Here is a 25,573-nt window from a genome sequence, read left to right as displayed (position 1 = left end):
GTGACTCCCACCTCAGAACCCAGCATTGGGTATCTTTAGTTGGGATTCTTTTTCCATACGTGCATCACTTTGCAGTTTTAAACATTACATTGCATCTGCCACTGAGTAAAAAAAAAACCAAAAACAAAAACAAAGCAGAAGTAGAGAAGGCGCAGAGAAGGACAACAAAAAATGGTAAACGGGGGGTGGAATGATTCCCCTGCGATAAGAGGCTACATAGATTAGGACTCTTCAGCTTGGAAAAGACACAGCTGAGAGGGGACATGATAGAAGTTTATAAAATCACGAGTAGGGTGGAATGAGTAAATAAAGAAGTTATTTACCCTTTCAAATAATACCAAAACAAGGAGACTCCCCATGAATCTAACCACCAGCAGATTTAAAACAAATCATAGTAAGTACTTTTTCACTCAGTGCTCAATCAAGCAGTGGAATCTGTTGCCAGGACACGTGGCCAAGGCAACTAGCATAGCAGGGTTTAAAAGAGGTTTGGACAAGTTCCTGGAGGAAAAATCCATAAAACATTATTAGCCAGGTAGACTGGAGAAAGCAATCACTATCCCTGAGAGTGAGTAACAAAAAACAGATCTATTTTTTGGAATCTGCCAGAAACTTGTGACCTGGACTGTCTGCTTTCAGAGACAGGATGCTGAGCTCAATGGAGCTAGGTCTGATCCAGCCTGGCATATTTTATGTTCTCATGTTAGCTGTTTAAATGACTACAGCATTTTGTAGTTAGACATAGAAAGGTTGAAGAGGAGTGCCTGGGAAGGTGTGGTTGAATGTGAACTAAATAGGGGATCTTGTGTGCTTATCTAACTAAGAAGGTGGCATATAAAGGAGGAAGATGACAAAAGCTGTCTTGGATAAGGGGTGACATCTTACAAGAGGTCATACTGTATGGTTTCCAGTTGGGATATATCCTTGGCTGTGTGGACAGGAATAAATAACTGGGCAGACTGGATGGGTCAATTGGTCGTTATCTGTCATTATCTACTATGTTACTATGCTACCTATGATAAGGGAATCCCAACCTGGTTAAAAGAACAAGACAGCAATTAGACCAGCAGTAATCTATGGAGCTAAGTGTTGGAACTTGAGAAAGAAAAAAGAACAAGCAATGGGTGTGACAGAGATGAGGATGTTATACTGAATGCTTGGAATGATATGAAGTGACAATGTCAGGAATGAAAAACAGAAAAAAGCTGAAAGTGGCTGGCATCCCATAGATAAGGGAGAAAATACTGGTATGGTCTGGACACATGGGAAAAAAAAAAGAGATAAAAGTTAAGTCAGCAGGAAAGTACTGGAAATGCAAGTGGAGGAGAAATGACCCAGAGAAAGACCAAAAAAATGTGAATTTATACCACTCACCAATATATTGAGAACAGAAGCTCACACAAGTCAACCATGCTTGATCAATTAAGATGATAAAGTGTAGCTAGGACCACAGACTCCTGGAAAACACATGTAGGAGGAGAAGAAGCTCCTGATACCCTACCAAAATTATCTTATGTTAGCACATCAACTCTTTAATGACAAACACACAAAGGATTTGAAATAGCACAAGTTTGAAACTTGTGCATAACAATGCTGATCATCAAGATTTCAACCGTGCGTCCAATATATGAACCTGCGTTTTTCTATATAATGAGGAAGAAGATTCAAATCTTAGCGAACTGAAGCAAAAAGAAAACAAAACTAATCTAAGAAAATAAACTAAGCAAATAAAATCCTGTGATTAAATTAATGGTGGTGGCAGTGGTCGCACCACAAAAATTAACTGATTTCCTTTGCAGTTAAATGCTGATTTAATGATAACACTGTAGTAAATTATTGAAGAATAGGGCAAAGGTGACCAGCTCTACCTTCAGCACAGTCAGCTGTGAAATAGTCTTGGTCACATGGCTGACTTGGGGGCGCAGTGGAATCTTTTTGATTTCAGAACGGTAGATTTCTGCTTGGTAGCATGTTCTGTAACAATAAATGTCTTTTCTTTGACCAGCTGACATCACCAGCTCCATTGCCTGACAAAAGTTTCATCCACGCATCCTTCAGCAACAGATCTGCACCTTAATTTCACAGCTGCAGCCATATTTATTCTTGCACACATTAACATAGCTAGCTTAGGCATCTTTTAACTTTATTGGGTTTTAATAAATTGTTTTAATCCACTGCTGATTTATGATACGGTTTGGCTATAATAATTAAATACAAATTAAGAGATGAAAAACAAAGTATTCTAAAATAAAATATTGGACAGATCACCCAGGGCTGCTTCCTCAATTGTGACATTTCTCTCCCTCTTTCTTTCTCCTTTTCGGACCATTCTTTTTCCAGATGCCTGAAGGTCAGGGCTGACCTTAAGGGGTTGCGGTACCTGGGATGAATCAGCCATGGTGGCAGTCACAGAACCCTGATGTGCATGGGTCTGCCCCTAGCCAGAGAGGAAGTTACAGTAGCAGGCAAGTGGCCCTCCAAAGCGCAGGGCCAAGGACAATCACCCCCTATTCGCTCCCACCCCCTATGGATGACCCTGACGAAGGTTCATCTGTCTGTGCTGCTCTCTCTTGTTCTCTTCTCCAAGCACACCTCATTCTGTCTCTCTCCTAGTTTTGACTACAACATTTTAGGTGTTTGATTTCAGAATGCCTTCCATCTGAATGTTTCTGCTGAATGTAAAGTATCTTCGTGATAATTATAGTCACTTAAAAAAAAAATCAGTAATTCCGTTTCACAGATTTCATGTGCCAGTTTTATGACTTTCAGATCTTTTTTGCTTAGTGTACCAACCACAAAAAAACATCTTTTTCACTCAGTTAACTGCACAGTGCAAAAAGCATATGAACGAGCTGCACGCTTTCTCCTACTGATCTCATCAGACATCTGCTGGTAATTGTATGCTAATGTCAGAAGGAGAAAGAACACATCTTAAGCCAGATATTTTCAATGTGCTGTAAATGAGAATGTAAAAGACTGATTATGACTAATGAACTACTATTATTTTATTTTCATGTATTGCTGGGAGTGTAGACAATGCTATGTAAGATAAACAGAGACATCACTACAGCTATATAATGTATGAATAATACAAGTCTTCCAGATACCATAGTTAAGGATAAAGGAGTTCCCTTCTTCAAAGTTTTACACCTGAATCAGAAGAAAGGAAGACAGACAGTAGATATAAGGATGGAGATAGCTGTAGTTGTTGTGTCTGAGGCGAAGCGAGATTGACTACTTGTAGGTAGGGATGTGCAATAGTTTTTGCCAAATTGAAAAATTTTAAAGAAATAGTCCAGTTGGGCATGGTTGGAGGAAACGAATCCCGAGATGGATTTTCCATGAACTTCGGGGAAAATTCGTTGTTCGGGTTAGCGTGGGGGGAGGGGCACATTTATTAAAAAAAAAAAAAAACCCAAACCCACCCAACCCTTCAAATTCAGTTAATTACAAGCCCCCCACCCTTCTCGACCCCCCAAAAAACTTGCCTAAAGACCCTGGTTGTCCAGCGGGGGTCCCGGGAGCGATTTCCAGCTCTCAGGCCATCGGCTGCCAGTAAACAAAATGGCGCCTGTGGCCCTTTGCCCTTACCATGTGACAGAGGCTACCAGTACCATTGGTCAGCCCCTGTCACATGGAAGGAGTAATGGATGGCCCGCGCTATTTTCTAAATGCCGAGAAAAAATAAATGACTCATTGGAAAACGAAGTTTTCCACGGTTCGCCCGACCCGTAGCCCAACCTGTCATAAAAAACCGATGCACATTCCTACGTGTAGGGAGGAGACCTGTAAGTTCTTACCATTGACAGGCAGACCCAGGCAAAGCAGAGACCCATCAGGACCTTCACCTGAACCAGCCCATGTTCCCCTTGGGTTGAGCCTTTGGGGACGCAGGAATTAGGTGGGTTTCTGCTGATGACAGAAGGTACGATGTCAGCTAGGGTCAAAGGCCGGCAGTAGTCAGGCGTATTTGGGGACTAGGCAGAGGTCGGGGCAAGCAGTGGTCAGGCGTATCTGAAGCCCAGGCAGAGGTCAGAGGTAGACAGTGGTCAGGCATATCCGAAATCCAGACAGAAGTCAAACCAGATATCCATCTGAAGGAGAGGAACAGGGATGGAAGGCTGAGGCTGGCAGGCAAGGCAGGTCAAGCAGGCAATGGATCGTAATAAAGACTGGAATAAAGAGTGGAGACAGGCTGGAATGAAAACTGGAACAGCTGGGATGCAACACGCACTACTAGGCAGTAGCTGGAACTATTGCTAAGGAAGGGAGGGAAGGACAGTGAGGGCCTTTTATAGGGCTGAGTGTATGAGGTCATCAGGAGGCACTGCGGGGCTTCTCCCACTGTGGGCCCTTTAAATAGAGTATCATCAGGTGTGCGCACACCCAAGGAGGAGCACAGCTGGTCGGGCTGACGGAATTTTGCCATGCGATAAGCTGGCAGCATCCTGCTGCAATGAAGGGCAGCGTCCTGCTGCATGAAGAGCTGCTGGCATTTCACCACAATGGAAGGCAGTGTAACCAGCCCGGCCAGGGAAGTGAGAGTGGCAGTTTGCGGGAGCAGCCCATGGACCGCCGAGCATAACAGTAGTTGCCTCTTCAAGAAGAACTTGAAAGTGAGCAGAAAGGAGACTGCATTTCAGAGATAGGATACTTCAAGGATGAAAGGAAAGTGAGGTGACAAATGGAGCTTAGAGAAGAGAGGCCTGTGTTTGGCCCAGGATGTACAAAAGGGGCAAAAAGAAATGAGGGTTGAGAACAATGGGTTGTAAAGGCGTGAACACCAAAAGAAAAGGTTGAATTTAATGCAGATGTAATTGGGGGATACTCAGGATGGGGCTCTCAGGAAAAGGGGAAAACAGAAACATATTTATGGGAGATAAATTGCTTTTTTTTTTTTTTTTGCAATTGTATTCTGAATATACTCACTCCAAATAGACAGTGTCACGATAAGGAGGCTACAGAGGCCATGTGTAGTAGACTAGGTGAATGATGATTAGCCCATTGATAAGAAATCTGGCTACAGATAGAAAGAGGATAGGTTGGATTTTAGCTATATCATGGGTGAAAAAGCAACAAGATTTTGTAAAGCAGTGGCTTCCAAAGTAAAGGTGAAAGAGTTGTCAAAATGTACATTCAAGCTAATGGACCTCAGAGATTGGGGAGTTAGTGGAACACTACACTCATAGGGGAGACAGGAAGAAAATGAGGAAAGAAGTAAAACTGAGTACCCTAGGTGCTATTATTTATGTAGTTCTATTTACTGTATATCCCACTATTTTAATGCTAGCTCACAGCAGATTGCAAACGCATACAAATTAAAAACAACAAAAGCTTTACCATCCAAATACAAATATGACAAACACATAAATAAAGCAACATCACTTAAAATCATAATATCATTATATGATATTATATTTGAGATGACAATGAGTCATTCATCATTCATAAACTAAGTCAATAAGTTCTAGGATGGAAAGCAGAAAGCAGAGAGAACACTGCAAGTTAAACAATAATAATCAGTCACCCAATTAATTCATTTTTAACCAAGAATAACAAAATGTTTGATACTACAGTTTAGTTGCACAATAGCATTTCTGTTCTAATATCTTAACATCTTCCTTATTCTCATCTGTGCACAGTAGGAATAATCCAACTTTTCAAACTTGATGACTTCAACAAACAATGAGGCTGATTTAGCAAGTCAAGCAAACTTGACAATAGAAAACCTTTGTCACAATTGTTTGAAACACTAATAAGTTCCCATACTTTGTCACAGGATTTCATACTTTGTCAGAATTCCATACTTTGTCACAAACTATCTCAGTCACAAAGGATGGGCCCAATAATCCTCATGATCCAAAAAACCTTGAATGACCACAGTGTATGATTATGGCAATCTCTGCAGGGCAAGGTACCCTCACCAGAGCTGTTTCATAGTACTAAGTTCTTAATATCTCATAAGAAGACAGACAGCAAATTCTGTTGGAGAAGGAAGACGGTGAAAAACAAGGTACTGTTTAAGGAGTATCGCTAGCAGAGGGTAAAATGATAGATCTTGACCGAACATTTCTATTTATTTATTTATTTATTTATTTATTTAACATTTTTCTATACCGAACTTCATAACAAGCTTCATATCAGGCCGGTTTACATCAAACTTAGGGATTAACTGAACATAACCATATAACAGGAAGGCCGAAGCGCAGGTACAAATAACATACGTTATGCATGTACAACCAAAAATAAATCAACATGGGATACGTGCAGCAGCTCACTAAAACTAATAGCTGTTTGTGGCACTTTCCAACTAGCTCTTTCAAGACATGATACACCCTTGACAGTAAACCTCACCAAAATCCTTGATAAATCTTTGCAGTGTTAATGCATTTTTCACGTGGGTCTGCCATGTCTCATTCCTAGTTGCACTGAGCCACTGAGGGCAGCACTAGCAAGCACTCTCAAACATCTCCCATCATTTTTGCCACTATGAGGAAGGAAGTTCAGTTCTGCTGTTAAACAAAAGGAGTATTTTTTTTTTGGTCCTTTATTATTTATGAACCTTTTTAGGGGACTTGGCAGTTTCCTCCTGCTCCTTTGGGCTTCCAGCTTGACTGGAACCAGTCTTTACTGAGCTATGATACTATTAGCCTCCATTCGCAGCTACCTGGGGTTTCCCCCACTATTTTATAACCTCTTCCCCCCCCCACCACCACCACAACTCAACTCAATCATCACATTTTCAACCAAGGGCTACAACCTGCAGCTCCCTGCAGAGCTCAGCTATCACAAACCCTCATTCTAGCCACTAGATGTCGCCATTGAGTGATGACTGAGACTCCCTTAGCCCCAGAGATTGTGTACACTGCTTCTGTAGCATCCCCAGACTGGGAAACAGAAGACCTGAGCAGAATCTTTTTTGAAATTAGAAATTTAACCTTCCAAAGAGTTTTCCTGATTGAGAATGTAAGTACTTTTGCAAGCTGGGTATAACTAGCGATAACACTTAATGAAACAAATCAGTTTTCAAAATGACCGGAAAACTCTTCTACTGCATTGGTTGCAGTATGGTTCATCAATCATTCTATCTCTCTCCCCTTCTCCCCTTTATCAACTGCTCTCTGAACCTTTTTTTTTTTTCCAAAACCTTTCAGTTGAAAATAGGCATTCTATGTTTCCTACTGTTTTTGTTTATTCTGTTTCCTCCCCATACACAAAATATCTGCCTTAGTTGCTCTCCACATTTGGTGATGCTTTCTGTCATTTTTATGCAACACTTTATGGACTCAGCTTGCTTGAAAGAGATATATTTTTCATTCGTTTGTATCTTGCCTTAACAGCATCTAGCCTCATCATTTCCGTAGGTGGGGTAGTGCTCCTGAAAGCACATCTTGGACTGGATACCATGCACATTGCTGGCAAACAATTCCAGTTTTGTCAATTGCTGCAAAAGAAATGATGCCAGACAACCTCCAGTGAAGTACATAAGTCTGTGGCGCTCGGTACCATGCAGTAAACACTACCCTTTTCAATACTTTAAAATCAAATCCTGTTTTACACAAAACTGCTTTGGTAAAGTCAAAGTGAATAAAGTGTCTTTGAGTGAAGGAACTGAGGAGAAGGGAGTAGACAGCTTTAGTGCCTCCCAGCAATATTTTTTAATAAACTGGAGATGACAGACAGCCCTACCCTCACATCTCTCATCTTCAAATAAAACCTTCCTCACATACAGCTCTATGGAACTGAGTCAGCCTTTTTTTTCTCACTAGGCCTAGAAACCTGCTCTTGGCATTTTTCATATTACAACAAATTCAGAATTATTCGCGTTGTAGTCACTTGACCCGGTCCTAGCATGCGGTGCAGTCTCTGCTCAGTATCATTACAAAGACAAAGAAAACAAGATATAATAGATTTGAAGGGTCACATTTCACACAAGACAGGCTGCATATAAATTCATTTCCAACCAAGGGAACAAGCAGATATTTGATGACATGATACCATAGCTTTGTATCTTTGAAAAGCAAAGGAACAACTATGGTAGTGCAATAAATAGAAATAAAAAAAAAAAAAAGAAAAGACTTAAATCTATATAAAAGTCTAGGCTTCTATATGCTTATTAGAAGAGCCAGGGGAAACTTTCTGGGCAGATTCATGTTTAACTCAGTACAGGGTCATAGTTTCCCTGGCTATGCCATAAATTATCTAGACATCAAAGAGATTAATGCCCACTGTCAGACCCCAATCTTCCCAGTTAGACCACAGCCAAATGGTCCCCTACATCAACAGATTGAAGAATAATACCAGTACTCCAAAATAGTCACAAACTTCACTCAAAGTACATACAGGCAGAACGATGTAAAGAAAATTATCAAAGAACCTAAGATAACCCAGCAGTACAAAACTAGATCAACACTTCCCTTATAAAATTTTGTTCTATGGTCATTAGAATGTAAAGCTAGTTGCTGAATTATTGTTTATTGTAAACCGAGGTGATGTTTTCAATGTGCCGCGGTATATAAAAATGTATAAATAAATAAATATCTGTTACTGCTTGGTCAATGCCTATGGGGTCTGGCTGGAGTTTATTTATTTATTTATTTATTTTTTATATACCGCGGCACATTGAAAACATCACCTTGGTTTACAATAAACAATAATTCAGCAACTAGCTTTACATTCTAATGACCATAGAACAAAACAAGTACAAGTACAAGATATAAATGAAATGTTCCACAAAGCTGCAAGGGAATCGCTATTCACTAAGTACAAAATCAGGAATAAGAAATCTGACCAAATAAAAGACATCTGTAATATTTCTGCTTTGATAAGGATATAAAAACCTAAGACAAAAGGTGAGACAATTCTCTAACCTAAAGCCCAGACATCCCCTTAGGGAAGATTTATGCAGCACTTGCTTTTGCAACATGAGAGACTTCAAAGGAACCCTAAAACCGAAAAAAAAAAATCTCTCAAATAAAAGAGGACATAGTTAACAATTCCTTCTGGGACATGTGACTTAACCTCAATAGTAAACCTGGTTCAAAGATCCAGAATGGTAAAATCTGGACTGAAGATTTCTAGCACTTCTATGGAGATTAAAAACACATTTCACAGAAACCATATCTGCTGGAAAATGTAATTAAAGATGACCAAAGATCACTGGATGGCCCTATAACACAGGAAATCAAGGAATACCTCCAGACACTTAAGTCCAGAAAAGCATGTAGTCCTGACAGAGTGCTTTAAAAAGTGTTCAGATAAAGCAGTTCACAAGTCCAGAAAGCAATAGCAAAATTATTTAGTTTGACTCTGCTTTCTGACCGTTTCCCAAAGACATTGTCAGAGGGGTTAATTTTCCCAATCTAGACATAAGGAGATACCACCAACCCAAATTATTATAGCGGACAAGAGTAACATTAACAAACTGTTCTGTATTGTCCTCAAAAAAAGGAGAATGAAAAGCAAAAGCCTGCACACAAGCCAGACTAGGTTCTTCCCCAACCGCCGAACCACTGATTATGTGAAAAACACCCTCTTGTTTTATTGACTTTAAAAAAACCTTTTGATTCTATCTGTCACTGTAGCCTCAGTCTTAAGCTACTGTAAACTGGAATCAAATGAAAAACCTATGATATCATGAAATCCATATAATCCTCCATCAGATGCAAGGTAAATATAAACAACTTGAATTCAGACAGCCTCAGGCAGGAATAAGGGTAAGATAGGGATTTAACCTGAGATCTCCAACTCCAGGACTGAAACTAATTACTCAGAAGTCAAATGTTTGTTGTATGCAGATGAATAACCTGGTAATTTTAACCCCTACCCCAGGAGATTTGAAAGAAAACTTAAACCTTACACATTCCTTCTGCAAGTCATGGGTCCTACTGAATAGACAAAAATCCCCAATATAAATTCAAATGTTATTTAAACAAACAGGAAGTAAAGTTTACATCAGAGTATGCACATTTTGCCCTAAGTGCATCTGGGAGATTTACAATGGCTATAAAGATGTTACAAGAACATGCTCTAAGAGCCTTATATGCATATGCAATCAAGAAATCCGTGGCCAGTTCCAATCCTTCAGTAAAACTATTAATACAATTACCCTACTACATCATTCAATCAATTTTCTAATATAAGAGTGAAATCTGGGGTGTATCAGTAATCCAAAACAATACAGAATAGGATAAAACCCCAAAAGAAACCCTGCACCTTCAGTTCTGGAAATAGATATTCCATTGTCCAGCGAAATTCCACCAACAATGGGTGCAGGCAGGACACACATGTTTCCCCTTACTATTGATAATACAAAAAAGAATATACTCATTTCATCTCAGTAGCAGTTGTTGCAAAAATGGGACCAAACCAACATTTTATTTGGAAATAATTAAATACAAGGAGCTATCTTTATATGAAAAATCAGAATAGTGTCATACTACAGTGCAACCTGCACTATAATGACAAACAGTGCTAGAGCATTAAAGTTATAATCATTCAGCTGATACAGTCTTTTCAAAATTCTTTATCCTTTTTTCATTTTTATTAAAATACTTCTTTTATTTACAAACATAATAAGATTTGCAAACTGGATCAGACCAAAGGTCTATCAAGCCCAGTATCCTGTTTCCAACAGTGACCAAGCTAGGTCATGAGTACCTGACAAGACAACAAAAGATCAACAGATCCCATACTGCTTATCCAAGGGATAAGCAATGTGTTGCGCTGGGGGTGAACCCTTGGGCCGAGGTGGGGTTGACGCTACCCGTAGGAGGGATCCTACGGGTCCCCACCGTCGGCAGGCAGAGAGGGCTGATGAACGGAGTCTGACTGGCGCTTCACCAATACCAGCCCTCGTTCCCCGTGAGTTGAGCCTTTGGATGTTGGGGCCGGCTGGACTTAGGTGGCCTCCATCAGTGGTCATCGATGGGTGGATTGAGGTCAGCCCAGAGGCAGCAACTAGTGTAGGTATCAGTCTGTACTGGACGAGGCAGAATCCCGGAGACCTAGGCGCCAATAGGAACACAGTTTAACAGAGAGCGCCCGAGCAAGAGCAGGCCGAAGCCTGAATGAACCACGTCCAGGACAAAAGCTGAAGAGGCATCTTTAAGCAAGCTGGGATCAGGGCTAGTGGCAATCTGGAAGCAGTGGCAAGCAAGGCTGAGGTCTAGACAAGGAGAGACTCAAAAGGATGGTCAGACGAAGCAGAAGTCCAGGGCTGGAGAGAGGCAACGGAGTCGTCAGGCGATGCAGAGGTCTGGGACTGGAGAGAGGCAACGGAGTAGTCAGGCAATGCAGAGGTCAAACCAGGTCAGCAATCCGAAGGAGAGACGAAGGAACAGGAACAGAGGAACAAGGAAACAGTAACGAAGGCAATCAGGATCGGGAACCAGGAACTGAAGAGGCAACGAGTACTCGACTAGCGAGGGGACCTGTTGCAAAGGCAATTTGAGAGAGTGGAGCCCGGGCTTATATACCGGAGCTCTGCTGACGTCATCATCTGGGGCCGCGGCCAGGTTCCCGCCGCGGACCCTATTTAAAGACTAGCTGTGCGTACGTGCCTAGGGAGGGGTGCGGCGCTGGTCAGGATGGTGTCTCTCCATGGGCCACGTGGAGAGGCCCGACGCGGAGCATTAGAAGCTGCAGCAGAGCCGGAGGCACCAGGGGCAGCCCAAGGACGGAGCTGGCAGCCCACAGCCGCCAGAGACGAGGGACCAGATGCTGGATTACTTTGAAAGAGGTGAGGGGGCCGAGCCGCGGGTCTGCCTCGGCCGGCACATGTAACAGTACTCCCCATCTATGCCCTCCCCTTGGAGGTCTGGGTTTGCCCAGATTGGCATGATGAAACTGGAGGAGGAGTTTCTTATCCAGGATGTTACAGGTTGGCTCCCAAGAATTTTCTTCAGGGCCGTAACCCTCCCAGGAAAGGAGGTATTCTCACCGGTGGCCAATACGGCGGACATCAAGGACTTCGTGGACCTTGCAAGTGGTGTCGGTCTCCGCGACCAGCGGAGGAGGTGCAGGAGCCTTTTGTGAAGGCCAGGATAGGACCACAGGTTTTAAGAGTGATTCGTGAAACATATTGTGGATTCCCAATGTAGGCGACAGCCGGAGTTGGTAAGTTACTGGTCTGACACGACGAATGATTGTTCAAGGTCCAATATACCTTGGTGCAAACCTCTGAGAAGGTATCTTCAGTCGAATATAACGGGTGCTTAACCACACTTTCTGGCCAGGAAGGAACTCAGGAGCTGAGCATCGATGGCTGTCAGCAGATCGCTTGGCCTGGGAAGCAGCTTGGCGTAAGCAAAGATTTGTCTGGTTCCAAAGTGCCTTGAGGGCATCGGCAATGGTATGGGCAGCAGTGGTCGTGGTTGTTTCCTGTAGATGATAGAAAAGGGCGACATACCTGTGGCAGCGGCAATGTGGGAGTTGTGGGAGAACTCTGCCCATGGAAGAAGTTACGACCAATTGTCCTGATGATCGTTTATATATGCGCGGAGAAAGGACTTCAAGGAGCGGTTTGTACGCTCAGCTTGTCCATTGGCTTGAGGATGGTATGCTGTTGTTAAACTGATGTTAATGCCAAACCTTTTACAAAGAGCGTGCCAATATCTGGCGATGAATTGTGGGCCTCTGTCAGAAACAATGTCCTTGGGTAAGCCATGTAGTCGGAAGATGTATCGAAAGAACAGGCGTGCCAATTCGGGTGCAGATGGTAGGCCTGGTAGTGGAACGAAATGGGCCATTTTGGAAAATCTGTCAATTGTAACCCATATGACTGTGTGGCCTTTAGATGGTGACAAATCCACAATGAAATCCGTGGAAAGATGTGTCCACGGTTCGTCGGGAGCCAGAAGTGGCTGGAGGAAACCCCAAGGTCGCCCGACCAGGGGTTTCTGTTGAGTGCAGGTACTGCAGGAATCGACGTATGCTTTAGCATCAGAGACCATAGTGGGCCACCAGAAGAACTGCTGAAGCAGCACTAAGGTTCGCGCTCGCCCTGGGTGACCGGCAAACAGAGTCATGTGCCTACCGGAGAACTCTTTCATGGAGTCGACGGGGCACCACAGTTTTCTGAGTAGGAACAGGATGAGTAGCCAAAAGGCAAATTCAGGCTGGGTCAATAATATGACCGGGTTCATCAGGTTTGTCCAAGTTCAAATGAATGTGATAGGGCCCAGAGATTTTTCTCTGCCGGGCGGTAGCGAAGCTCGAAGTTAATTCTGGAAAGGAACAGAGCCCATCGGGCTTGACGGGCATTGAGACATTGGGCTTGGCTCAAGAGTTCCAGATTTTTATGATCTGTGAACACTGTAAATTTATGTTGAGCGCCCTCCAGCCATGGGCGCCATTCCTCCAAAGCCAGCTTGATGGCGAGTAACTCACGATCTCCAATGCTGTAATTTTGTTCTGCAGCAGATAATTTGCGCGAGTAGAAGGAACACGGGACCATGGATCTGGAAGCAGAGCATTGGCTCAGGACTGTCCCCGCTCCAATCGCAGAGGCATCTACCTCAACCAGGAAGGAGTGATTATGGTCTGGATGATGGAGACAGGATCCTGTTAAGAAAGCCTCTTTGAGGTGATGAAAGGGGAATTATTCCATCCCTTTTATCATTTTGGTCACCCTTCTCTGTACCTTTTCCAATTCTACTATATCCTTTTTGAAATACAGTGACCAGAACTGCCCACAATACTCAAGATATGGTTACACCATGGAGTGATACCGAGGCATTATGATATTCTCTGTTTTATTTTCCATTTCTTTCCTAATAATTCCTAACATTCTATTTGCTTTCTTGGCTATTGTTACATGCTGAGCAGAGGATTTCAAAGCATTTTCCAGGATGATGCCTAGATCCTTTTCCTGGGTGAATACTCTTAATGTGGAACCTTGCATCATGTAGCTATAATTTGGGTTACTATTCCCTAAGGGGCGGATTTTCAGAGCCCTGCTCGCGTAAATCCGCCCAAAACCGGGCGGATTTATGCGAGCAGGGCCCTGCGCGCCGGGAAGCCTATTTTACATAGGCCTCCCGGCGCGCGCAGAGCCCCGGGACTCGCGTAAGTCCCGGGGTTCTCCGAGGGGGGCGTGTCGGGGGCGGGCCCGGTCGTCGCGGCATTTCGGAGGCGTGTCGGTAGCTTTTTGGGGGCGGGTACGGGGGCGTGGCTACGGCCCGGGGCGGTCTGGGGGCGTGGTCACGCCCTCCGTACCCGCCCCCAGGTCGCGGCCCGGCGCGCAGGAGGCCCGCTCGCGCGCAGGGATTTACTTCTCCCTCCGGGAGGCGTAAATCCCGGAGAAAGGTAAGGGGGGGTGTAGACAGGGCCGGGGGGGTGAGTTAGGTAGAGGAAGGGAGGGGAAGGTGAGGGGAGGGCGTTAGAGGATTCCCTCCAAGGCCGCTCCGATTTCGGAGTGGCCTTGGAGGGAACGGGGGTAGGCTGCGCGGCTCGGCGCGCGCTGGCTATACAAAATCGATAGCCTTGCGCGCGCCGATCCAGGTTTTTAGCAGATACGCGCGGCTCCGCGCATATCTACTACAATCCAGCGTACTTTTGTTTGCGCCTGGAGCGCAAACAAAAGTAGGCTATTCGCGCGCCTTTTAAAATCCGCCCCTAAGTGCATCACTTTGCACTTGTCCATAGTAAATGTCATCTGTGATTTGCATGCCCAGTCTCCCAGTCTCGCAAGGTTCTCTTGCAATTTCTCACAATCCGTTTGTGATTTACCAACTTTGAATAATTTTGTGTCATCTGCAAATCTGATCACCTCACTCGTTATTCCCATTTCCAGGTCATTTATAAATATGTTAAAAAGCAGTGGTCCCAGAACAGATCCCTGAGGTACTCCACTATTCACCTTTCTTCACTGAGAAAATTGACCATTTAACCTTTCTCTCTCTTTTCTATCTTTTAACCAGTTAACAATCCACAATAGCCTCCTTTGCCATGGCTTTTAAATTCCTCAGAAATATCTCATGAGGGACTTTGCCAAATGCTTTCTAGAAATCCAGATACATTCTATCAACTGGTTTATCTTTATTCACATCTTTATTTACATCTTCAAAAAAAAATGTAGCAGATTGGTGAGGCAAAATGTCCCTTGGCTAAATCCATCTTGGCTTTGTCCCATTAAATTATGAATATATGTTCAGTAATTTTATTCTTTATGATAGTTTCTAACATTTTGCCTGGCATTGATGTCAGGCTCACTGGTCTGTAGTTTCTTGGATTATCCCTGGAAACCTTTCTAGAAATTGGCATTACATTGGCAACCCTCCATCCTTCATCATAGGTGATTCTAAAGATAGTTTATAAATTAGTAATAATGGAGCAGATTTTCAAAGCCTTACATGTGTAGGGGGGTTACGCGCGCTGGGCCTATTTTCAAAAGGCCCGGCAGCACGCATAAAGCCTCGGGACATGTATAAGTCTTGAAAAAGGGGGTGGGGCGTGGACGGGGCAGGAGCCTCCAGGCACAGCAGCCATTTGGCACTGTGCCCAGGATCACGGACCGGCCATTGGTCGGCGTGTGCAACCTACGCCTGCCTAGAGGCAGGTGCAATTTATAAAATAAAGGTTGGGGGGGGGGTTTAGGTAGGGCTGGGGGGAGGGTTAGGTAGGAGAAGGGAGGGGAAGGTGACGGGGGTGGAAGGAAAGTTCCCTCCGAGGCCGTTCCGATTTCGGAGTGGCCTCGGAGGGAATAGGGAAAGCCATCGGGGCTCCCCTAGGGCTCGGCGCACGCAAGGTGCACTAGTGTGCACCCCCTTGCATGCGCCAACCCCGGATTTTATAACATGCACGCAGCTGTGCGCGCATGTTATAAAATCGGACGTACATGTGTGCGCGCTGGTTTGAGCGCACAAATGTATGCCCATGTGTACGTCTTAAAATCTGGCCCATTATGTCTGCAATTTCATTTTTCAGTAATGCTCTGGGATGTATACCGTCTGGTCCAGGTGATTTGCTACTCTTTAATTTGTCGATTTGCCTTATTACATCTTCCAGGTTCACCTAGATTTCAGTTTCTCTGAATCATCACCTTTAAATATTATATTATTATATCTTCCTCAGTAAAGACTGAAGCAAAAAATGAATTTATTCTCTCTCTATGGCCTTGTCTTCCCTAAGTGCCCCTTTTACCTATTGATTATCAACTGACTGCCTCGCAGGTTTTTATTATGAGTTTTTGAGTTTTTGCTTCTATGGCAAACTTTTTTTTTTTTTTTCAAATTCTCTCTTTGCGTTTCTTATCAATGCTTTGCATCTAACTTGTTAGTGCATATGCTGTTTTCTGTATTCTTCATTTGGATCCCTTTTCCATTTTTTGAAAGATGTTCTTTTATCTATTATGGCTTCTTTCCTCACCATTTAACCATGCAAGTAGTCATTTAGCCTTTTTTCCATCTTTTGAAATATGTGGAATACATCTGTTCTGGGCTTCCAGGATGTTATTTTAAAACAAGGTTCATGCCTGCTATAAACTCTTAACCTTGACAGCTACTCCTTTTAGTTTTTCCTAACCAATGGGTTACTGAATGAAAAACAAATATGTCTTCAAAGTCACAATGAAAATGACCTAATTCAGCTTTTTGAATGAGCTCCTTAGATTGTGAACCTTCTGGGGACAGGGAAATCATTACAGTACCTGAATGTAATCATCTTTGAAAAACCTGAAAAGCAAAATATAAATTAAATTAAATCAAATTAAATAAATACAATAACATCAACACAAATTACATCTACTATCAGATATTCTGTGATGCAACACCAAATCCTGCATAAAACACACTCAGCATGCATGTAGAAAACCTGCCACAGCTGTAACCACAATCAGAAGAGCAACAACCCTTCATATCAAAAGGTAGGACAGCAAATATAGCAATGGACCCTAGAATACCAAGATACCTCCCGGCGGTGCAGATCATAAGAGCAAAACAAACTGTATGGCTATATAACCCTTCACAGAATTATATACTATCTGAATACCTCACTTCACTTACACACATAGACCCTCATTAAAAACAGAATAAATGACCATAAATTTTAGAAACTGAAATATCCAAATGTATGGCTAGCAAGGCCTTCCCATATACAGCAAAGAAGAACATTCTAGCAATGGGAAGTTCAAGGGGTGTAGTGGTTTAATTTGAGTGAATGAGCATCCATCCCATAATAAGGGTGGGTCCATTCTGGAGATTATATAGGTGACTCAGTGAATCTCTAAAGGGTGTCATGTGGGAGTTGGAGTTGGAAGTGACAGCTTCCAAGAAGCTGGAGGGGTGTGTAAGGGGGGGGGGGGCATTCAGGAAGTTGCACTTCTTCAGGCTTCTTGGAAGGGAGCAGTTAATTTACTCTCTTTCCTATATTAAAGTTCAAGTGGATTCTATGATGGAACCATCTGCATCTAGACTCAGGAGGGTTTCGAGTCCCAAGGTCAGAGGGATGATGGAAGTCATCTGAGAGACTGGGTTTCAAACCAGGTAGTTTGCTGCAAACCTTTGACTGATGTTGGAACACACTCTCCACCTCTGAATGATATTGGGCTGGGAAGCCCCGTACTCGCCTGCTTTTTATCTTTTCTCTAAGATTGCACCCATGTCTCCAAGGGAGGAGCTTTCTACAAACCCCACTCAATTTTTTGTGGCATACTTGAAGGCTCTATCCTCTCACCCACTCTCTTCAATATCTACCTATCCCCATTGGTCAAATTCATCATAAGCCACCATATCACCTAGTACGACAGCCACCTAATAATCCCAATCAATACAAATCAGGATAAAACCATGAAACACCTCAACCAAGTCTTGAAGAAAAGTGTCAACTGGCTACACCATAACAAACTTATCCTAAAGCCCCAAAAGACTGAGATGTTATGGATGGGCAAAAGGATCCCAATCACAACTTTCTGAAAGTGACCCTTAGGGGAACAACTTTCACTATCAGTTCACAAGATCAGAGTCTAGGCTTCATTCTGGGTTTCAAACTGACCAGTAGAGTCCAGGTCCACATTGTAACAAAAACAGCTTTATTCTACTTCACCTCTTCCAATATCTCCACACATTTACTGGAAGACACAGCTTTTGTACCTGCTACTTGGGCTACTGTTCTCTCATGCCTGAACTTCTGTACTGCTAAACAGTTGTCTAATGCTTTTACAAAATGCTGTGGCTTGCATGATAATGAATGTACATAAATTTGACTGAGCACCCCAAATCCTGAAAAGGTTGTAAAGCTATTAACACTCTACCGCACCACATTCGAGATCTTGACCCTGGCTTTCAAATCGCTCAAAGATCTGACCATAGCCTCCTTCACATCCTGTAAGCTCTCCTGCACAATATGCTCACTGTCTTTGGCCCACCCTGTGATGCCACCCCCAAAAAATGATATGCCTCACAAACACCAGGAAACGAACCTTCACAGGCTCTGCTCTGACCCTCAAGAATTCCATCAGACCTAACATTAGGAAAATGGTGAAAACCTGGCTCTTTGAAGCATCACTCATCCCTAGCCAATTCTAAACCCCATTACAACCACATATAGACCTCTGACATGCCGTACTGATTTCAGACCCACTGAACTTCCCCATCTGATCTCCACAGGATACCTAGCTATCACTCTATTAAGCTGCCTACTTGTTGAGATGAATCTGCTTCAGCCCTTCTCTCACCCAACCAATGTGACATGCCAAAATGCCTCTTCTTAAGCAACTTTGCATTATATCCCAATGCACTGCATTCGATGTTGCTTTGACACAAGGTATCCAAACATTGAGTGATTGTAACTTGCTCTTATGTTAGAAAAGTGCGTAAAAAATAAACCGTGATAATGAAGATGATGACAAAGAAGAGGGTTGACGGGATACCAAGGGTGTCCAAAGGAAAAGATGTTTTGGGAGAACTAGGAAAGGTCCCTTTATTTCTGTCCCAGTACTTAAATGGTTTGAGGACATATCTTTGTTTCTCAAGACTGTGCCAAAATCACTTTTAGGGAAAAGACGGTTTTCCTTTATATAGTTTTTTTTTAACATCTGAACTGTTTTGCTTTATATAATGCTTTACTGTCTACTGTTTCTTGTCTTCAGTAAAATTATTTCTTGTTTTGGAATACAACAGTTGGAGTATGGACTGGTTTTTTTTATTATTTGGGTGTGATCCTCTGGGCCTTACAGGTTAGCCTGTCCCCATTAGCAGAATCAGGTTTTCCAGATGCTGCACTGAGTTGTGAAGTGCTTTGCAGTCTCTGAAGTGGAGGGCTACACAAACAGTGCAACACTGAAAAAACAGAAATTTACTGAGCAAATACAAAGTTATAAGAGATGCACATTTCACAAAGCTGACAAAGAAAATAAAAGACTTTCCCCCAAAAGAATGAACAAGAAAACCTTTGTATAATCCTGAGGAAAAGAGAAGAAACAGCAGCTTTAGCAGCAAAAGATGTATCCTGTCACCAGGCCAAATATAATCCAACCAGAGAAATTACTGAGCCTTATTGACCTTTCTGTGCCTTGCAATTTTATTTTACTGTTATTACTAGGATTATATTATAACTATGTTATAACTATATTTTATTATTTGTATATTTAATTTTATTTTTCCATCTCTTTTATTATTTAAACATTGTATACATTATTTTGGCAGCACAAGTACAAACTGTCATGCCAATAAAGTTTCCTGAATCTGTTTCTACTGCATGAGTAGGCTGGATCACTATCTCAGAAGTTTAGAAACGGGGCATTAAGCATACATATAAATGAGTGCTGTATGTAAACCCTGAAAATGTATTGATACCAGGAGCTAAATTCTCAGTAACTTAGTTTGCGTGTGTCATCCGTTTCTCAGGTTACTCTGGTGGTATTAACATAATTATACAAAAGCACTGGCAAATTTTAAAAGCAGAAGAGATTTTTAAATAGCTACCTATTTTTGCTCTTAAAAAAATAAGAGTCTGCATAACTATTTAACTTCAATATCCCTATTTTCTAATAGTGAGACAGTGGGCCAGTTCTATTGCGGTGTCTGTTCAATGTGTTCCCATGTGATGGTGCTGAGTTGTTTGTAAGGCTTTCACTGTGGGACTGCCCAGGTAATCTATGCTATAATATGACCGGGCAATTTAATCTATATCAGGCAGACATGACTTTCCATTACGACACAGATTGTGGAGCATAAAAACTGAATTCGGACTGGGAAGTTACAGGCTCATCTGATAGAGCATTGGGTGTCCTGTAATCATTCCCTTGAAGATGTGAAAGTTTTTGTCATCTGTCAATTGCTTAAAAGAGATGGTGACATATCATGCGTGTTTGTGCAGCGTGAGCAGTGCCTGATTGTTTCCTGGAAATCATTAGAACCTAAGGAGTTGAATTAAGATGTTGAGAGGGTGGCGTTTTTATAATTTGTGTGTATTGATAAGGTCCTGTTTAAATTCTAAATAATGTTGGAGTTAACGGTTTTGTGAGCAAGCCATGACCGCATTTAATTTTCTGTATAATGCTAGGAGAGCTATCACCTTGGTTCGGAAGACATGAGCTTTGACAATATCATGTGATCAGGAAGTTTAAGTTTCACATTTTTATAAACCTTATTATTTGGAAAGCAGATCACTCGAGTTCTCTTAGGGTGCAGTGATCCTTTTCTGAGTTTCCAGTGGCTCCTCCAAGTTGCAAAGAAAAGTGCGGCATCAGAGTATTTTCAGCTATTTATTAAACCATAGCTGCATATAAAGGAGACCACTGTGAACCATCCCCAGGGGATTTGCATAGATATATCTCCAGCTGTTTCCTTTTCACATGCAGCCTTGTTTATGAAAAAAATTCAAAAGATTTTGCTTGAGCTCAATCCAATAGCACCTCACTTGCATTTTTTTTTTTTGCTTGCACACAGATAGTAACCTCTGGGTTCTAGTTGATACACTCAGTCAGTGTGGAAGTTCCCCTCTGTGAAATGCCACCTATCTAAGCTACAGCTTAGAGCCTAAGTTGATGAGGGGCCTTTAAATAAATAAATAAATAAATAAATAATTACTACATTTCAAGTTTAACTTTTTTTTTTTTTTTTTGGGGGGGGGGGTGTTTAATGCAATGGGGCCTTTTAGACTTGACATAGATTAGGACCTCAACATGTCTTAATCTAGCTCTGTTTGTGAACACATTGGATGCATGAGTACAGTCAACAGAGCAGCACTGTTCTGTTTAAAGCCACACAATAACCAAAGATGCTATGTATCAATGAAAGGTATCATATTGCAGTGTTATAAACAATGGTCAAGTTGTTCTTTTACATTTATAAAAAAGAATAATAATAATAATGATGATAAAGAAACTTTCATTGGCTGCATTGAAAGAATTTCTCCTTGGAACCATTTCTCTACATCTGAAACCTATTTGAACATCACATAGATTGAATAATCGGATGATCTAAATGTTCCCAATAACGTTACATTAAACCATAATTAACCAGTATGGTGGTGGTGCCAAATGGCAAACATATGTGTTGGTATGTGGACCCCTGAGCCGAGACGAGGTTGGCGCTATCTACAGGGGGAGACCCCCCCTGCAGGGCCTCGTCATTGGGAGGCAGGTATGGACGGTGCCGAGACCCAACAGGACCTTCATCAATACCAGCCCTTGTTCCCCGCAGGTTGAGCCCTTGGGTGCTGGGGCCGGCTGGACTTAGGCGCGGGTCTCCGGTCGCTGAAGAATCCCACGGAGACAGAAGAAGAGGCGTAGTCAGATGTACCAGAGGTCAGGGCCGGCAGAAGGAAGCGGAGTCCAGTTGGAGGCCAGAGATCAGGGCAGGCGGTGAAAAGGCAAGATCCAAAGAACAGGCTGAGGGTTGAGGCGGGCAGCAGAAAAGATGAAGTCCAAGAAATGTACCGAAGTCAAAACCAGAGGATCAGTCCAAGGAACTGGCGAACAGGAGTGGGGAACATGGAGCCAAGGGCAGGAGCATGGAGTCAGGAACCAGGAACATGGAGCCAGGAAGCAGGAATCAGGAGCACAGAAACTGGAATCAGGACCGTGAAGGCAGGAAGCAACCAGCTACTCTCACAGAGCGGGACCTGTTGCTGAAGCAAAGAAGGAGCAGCAAGGCTGGGTTTAAATAGCCCCCCCCCCCAGCCTGATGTCATCACAGGGGCCACGTGGAACTTTCCTGCCACTGGCCCTTTAAATCAGGGAGAGAGGTGCGCATATGCGTGCATAGGAGGGCCAACAGGAGAGACGGCGAAGAAAGCATCAGCCGAGGAAGCAGCGGCTCCCTGCCACGCACGGAGCTGGCGGCATGCTGGGCCGAGCCTGGATGGAGCGGGAGTGGGCCTCCTGCTGCGGAAGGTGAGGGAAGACGGCCACGGTGGTTTGTGGCTGGCGACTGCAACAATATGGAGTAGAAAACCATTAATTTCTAATCCTGCACATTGTACAGTGGTTGCAGGGATATCATCTGCATATCAAACAAGATCAGTTGCTGTGCCAAAATCCTACCCTACTTGAGTATAATCTGTAACTTTCAATTCCTCACTTTAACATTAACCTGAAAAGAGAAATGAACTTAAATAAAGACATATTGGCTATGGTAGCATATAAGGATCATAAGGGTTTGAGGTTGCTTTTGAATCTTAAATACTGCCTTTCCTTTGTCATAGCCTTGTTGATTTTAACCATGTTCATTATACTAAATCAATTTCCTGCAACCTCTAATCTGTGTGTCTTGACTAAGCTCCAGGGAGAAGGGACTGTCTTCTACTTGTTATCTGTACAATGCTGTGTGTGTTCATCTAATAGTACTGTAGAAAAGATCAGTAGTAGAAGTAATAGCACTAAGGCCCATCTAGTCTGCTCAGTTTGCTTTCCTGTTGCAATGCTACAGGCTCCATTTGATCTCCTTTCACTTCCTTGCAACTAAGGACGCACTGTGCTTAAAGTGCAATTCAGTGTAGTTGAACAACAAATGCAGATTTCTTTAATGTTTAGGAAGCAGAAAAAGGACTGATCTACGTTTGCTTTACTTAATGAAAAAAAAAAAGCATATGGCATTTTCGGAACTGAAGGTAAGGCTAGGAATTTCTAAAGTGCAACACATACTTCAACTTTTATAGCAAGAGAAAACTAAAGCTGTCACACATATTAGTTACACAAATGAATGGGCTGGTGCACTGATCGTTTCATACCTTTGTCTCACCAAGACCGTGAGAAACAGATCTAATTGTTCATCTGTTTTGGGTTTTTTTTTATTATTTTCTTTTTTTTTTAGATCTCTCTCAGCGCTGGCTACATAATAAAAGTACGACTCCAATCAGAAAGCAGATCTGTACTGCAGCATGTGAGAAACAATAGGATTCAGAGCTGCTTACGGGGGTTTCTCAGCCTGTGCTGCCTCGTCTGCTCTATACATTACCTCACGTCAATATTGCGCAAAAGCACGCCTGTTAGCTGTGATGTGCTATGCATTGCAATTGGTGATGCATGCTCAGCTATTATTAAGCACGCGCGGCCCCTGAAAATACCAAGAAGAATTTTCCTTTGCAGGGCTGTTTGAGAATGCAGCATCGACAAGTGCCTTCCAGTGTCAGGACACTGGGATTTATCCTTAAAAGGAACTCTACAAGTTAATATAGAGAATTTTAAATAAGAAAGAATTCTGTTTCCCCATCAGACTATAAGACAATGAGAGCAGAGAGCATTTGAGACAAGTGTCCTCTTTTATCAACTACTCTATTTCAATGCAAATCCATCTCACAATGCTCAAAGCACTTTATGACCCTGTCACCCTGCTTCCCTGAGTCTGCTCTGGTGAAGTCATTTTTGATTCTTCTCTCTCTTTTTCTTTCTATATTCTGGACCTGATGAAATCCTGACACCTCTTCCTCCACAATATCCATTCTGTTTTATCACAGTTTCCAATGCCCTTATCCATAGTTTGATCATTTCATTATTGTAACCTCTCTCGTGCTGACTTTTCCCATCTCTGATGTCCCTATTGCAGTCAATCCAGAATGCTACCTCCAAATTCAGCCTCCAGTCCTGACACTCTAACCCTGTGTCCCGCCTTCTTGAGTCCATTCTTTTATTCTACATTTAAGTTAAATGCAAACTCCCCCACCTTCACTTTTTGTTTCAGTTATCATGTCCTTATACTTCCTCCCAACTCTGGCAATCTGTTCAGGTCTCATTCTTCTCCATTCCTTTTTTTTTCTTAGGCCTTGTTTATGGTTCCGGGCCCTCTCTCTCTTGTTGCACCTTCCCAATAGATCTCCCCTATCAGAAGTTATACTTTGCATACAATATGGGGCTATGCCCCAAGCACAGACTCAAAACAAGGACACAGCAAACACAGGCAAAAAGGACAGACAGAAGCAAAAGCATCTGTACAGGGCATTAAATTCTTCCCCTTAAGCAGTGTGCCTTTCACTTGCATGGAAGCTGTGACATCAGCTGATCTGAGTGCACTCAGTGTATATCGGGGTCTCCTAAAGGCCACACCGCTATTGTGAGTTCAGTGTAGTACAGGAGTGTTAAAGACGTATACTACTCCCCACTGGGAGGTGTCATTGAAGCTAATAAAAGCTCTGCACCCATGTGATGCATTGGCTAGAAGGAATGAGGATTCCAATATCTGGAGTTCTGATAGCAGGGGCAGTTCTAGAAGTGGCCTCCTCAGACAGAAAAATATAGGGAGTGGCGGTGGCTGCTTTACCTTGCTGCAGACATGGTGCCTAGGGGCACAAGGCTGGAAGAGAGGTCCAGCAAGACCTGAGCAGCATGGCTATGGCAGAGCTGATCCCATCGCATCCAGAAGGAAGGCCCAGTGAAGCCTGAAGAATGACGTGGCCATGGCAGAGCCCATCCCGGCAGGGCTTGAAGAGTGAGGTAGCCCATTCCGCTGTGGCCAGAAAAGAGGTCTGATGGGCCCTGAAGAGCAACATAGTCACACCAAAGGCCATCCTATCATGGCATGAGCAAGAGGGGGGAGGTCCGAAGTGTGTATATAGGACAGAGTGATAGCCTGTGTGTGTGGATGTGAGGGTAAGAAAGATCCTGGAGTGGATGTGTGGGAGAGCCTGTGTGCATGTGTGTTTGAGAGAGAGCATATGTGTATGTGTAAGAGAGCCTGTATGCAATCGTGTGTGTGTGTGAGAGAGAGAGAGAGAGAGTAAGGGGATTTAATTACTGAATGATGTTCTGTTCATCAGTTGTTTTAAAATATGTATTCTTTCTATCAGTATAGTTTTACTACTATGACTGATGTGTTATATTTCTTGATTTTATTATTGATTTATAAGGAGTGATGGTGTTTCTGGTTTTCTATTGTTGCACTGCATATAGAGTCTGGTTTCTTCTGTTCAGCTTTTGTTTGCATGTTTCTATTTATATTTTATTCTGCATTTGCTGAGGGTTTGTCTGTGTTCTGCATGTGTGACTGAAATGAGGTATTCAGCTGGCATGTAGTTTCTGTTTAGGGATCTTTAGCAGCTTGGCTTATTCTGTTTTCCTAATAGAAAGTATATTGGTGTTTTAGTGTGATTTAGTGGTGTAATATTTGTAATGCTGCCATTTCATAGGTAGTATTAT

The 25,573-nt window shown here is 42.8% G+C and overlaps 1 protein-coding gene across 2 annotated transcripts in view; it reads right to left on the bottom strand.

Annotated features, from left to right (window-relative positions):
* Window positions 1–25,573, bottom strand: part of PPARGC1A (PPARG coactivator 1 alpha) — a 1,526,193-nt gene that overhangs the window by 183,847 nt on the left and 1,316,773 nt on the right. The window lies entirely within an intron of this gene.

The sequence above is a fragment of the Rhinatrema bivittatum genome, chromosome 1, assembly GCF_901001135.1.
Source record: "Rhinatrema bivittatum chromosome 1, aRhiBiv1.1, whole genome shotgun sequence".
Taxonomy (NCBI): domain Eukaryota; kingdom Metazoa; phylum Chordata; class Amphibia; order Gymnophiona; family Rhinatrematidae; genus Rhinatrema; species Rhinatrema bivittatum.
Note: the sequence above shows the minus strand (reverse complement) of the source record. Positions and strands in the feature narration are given on the sequence as shown.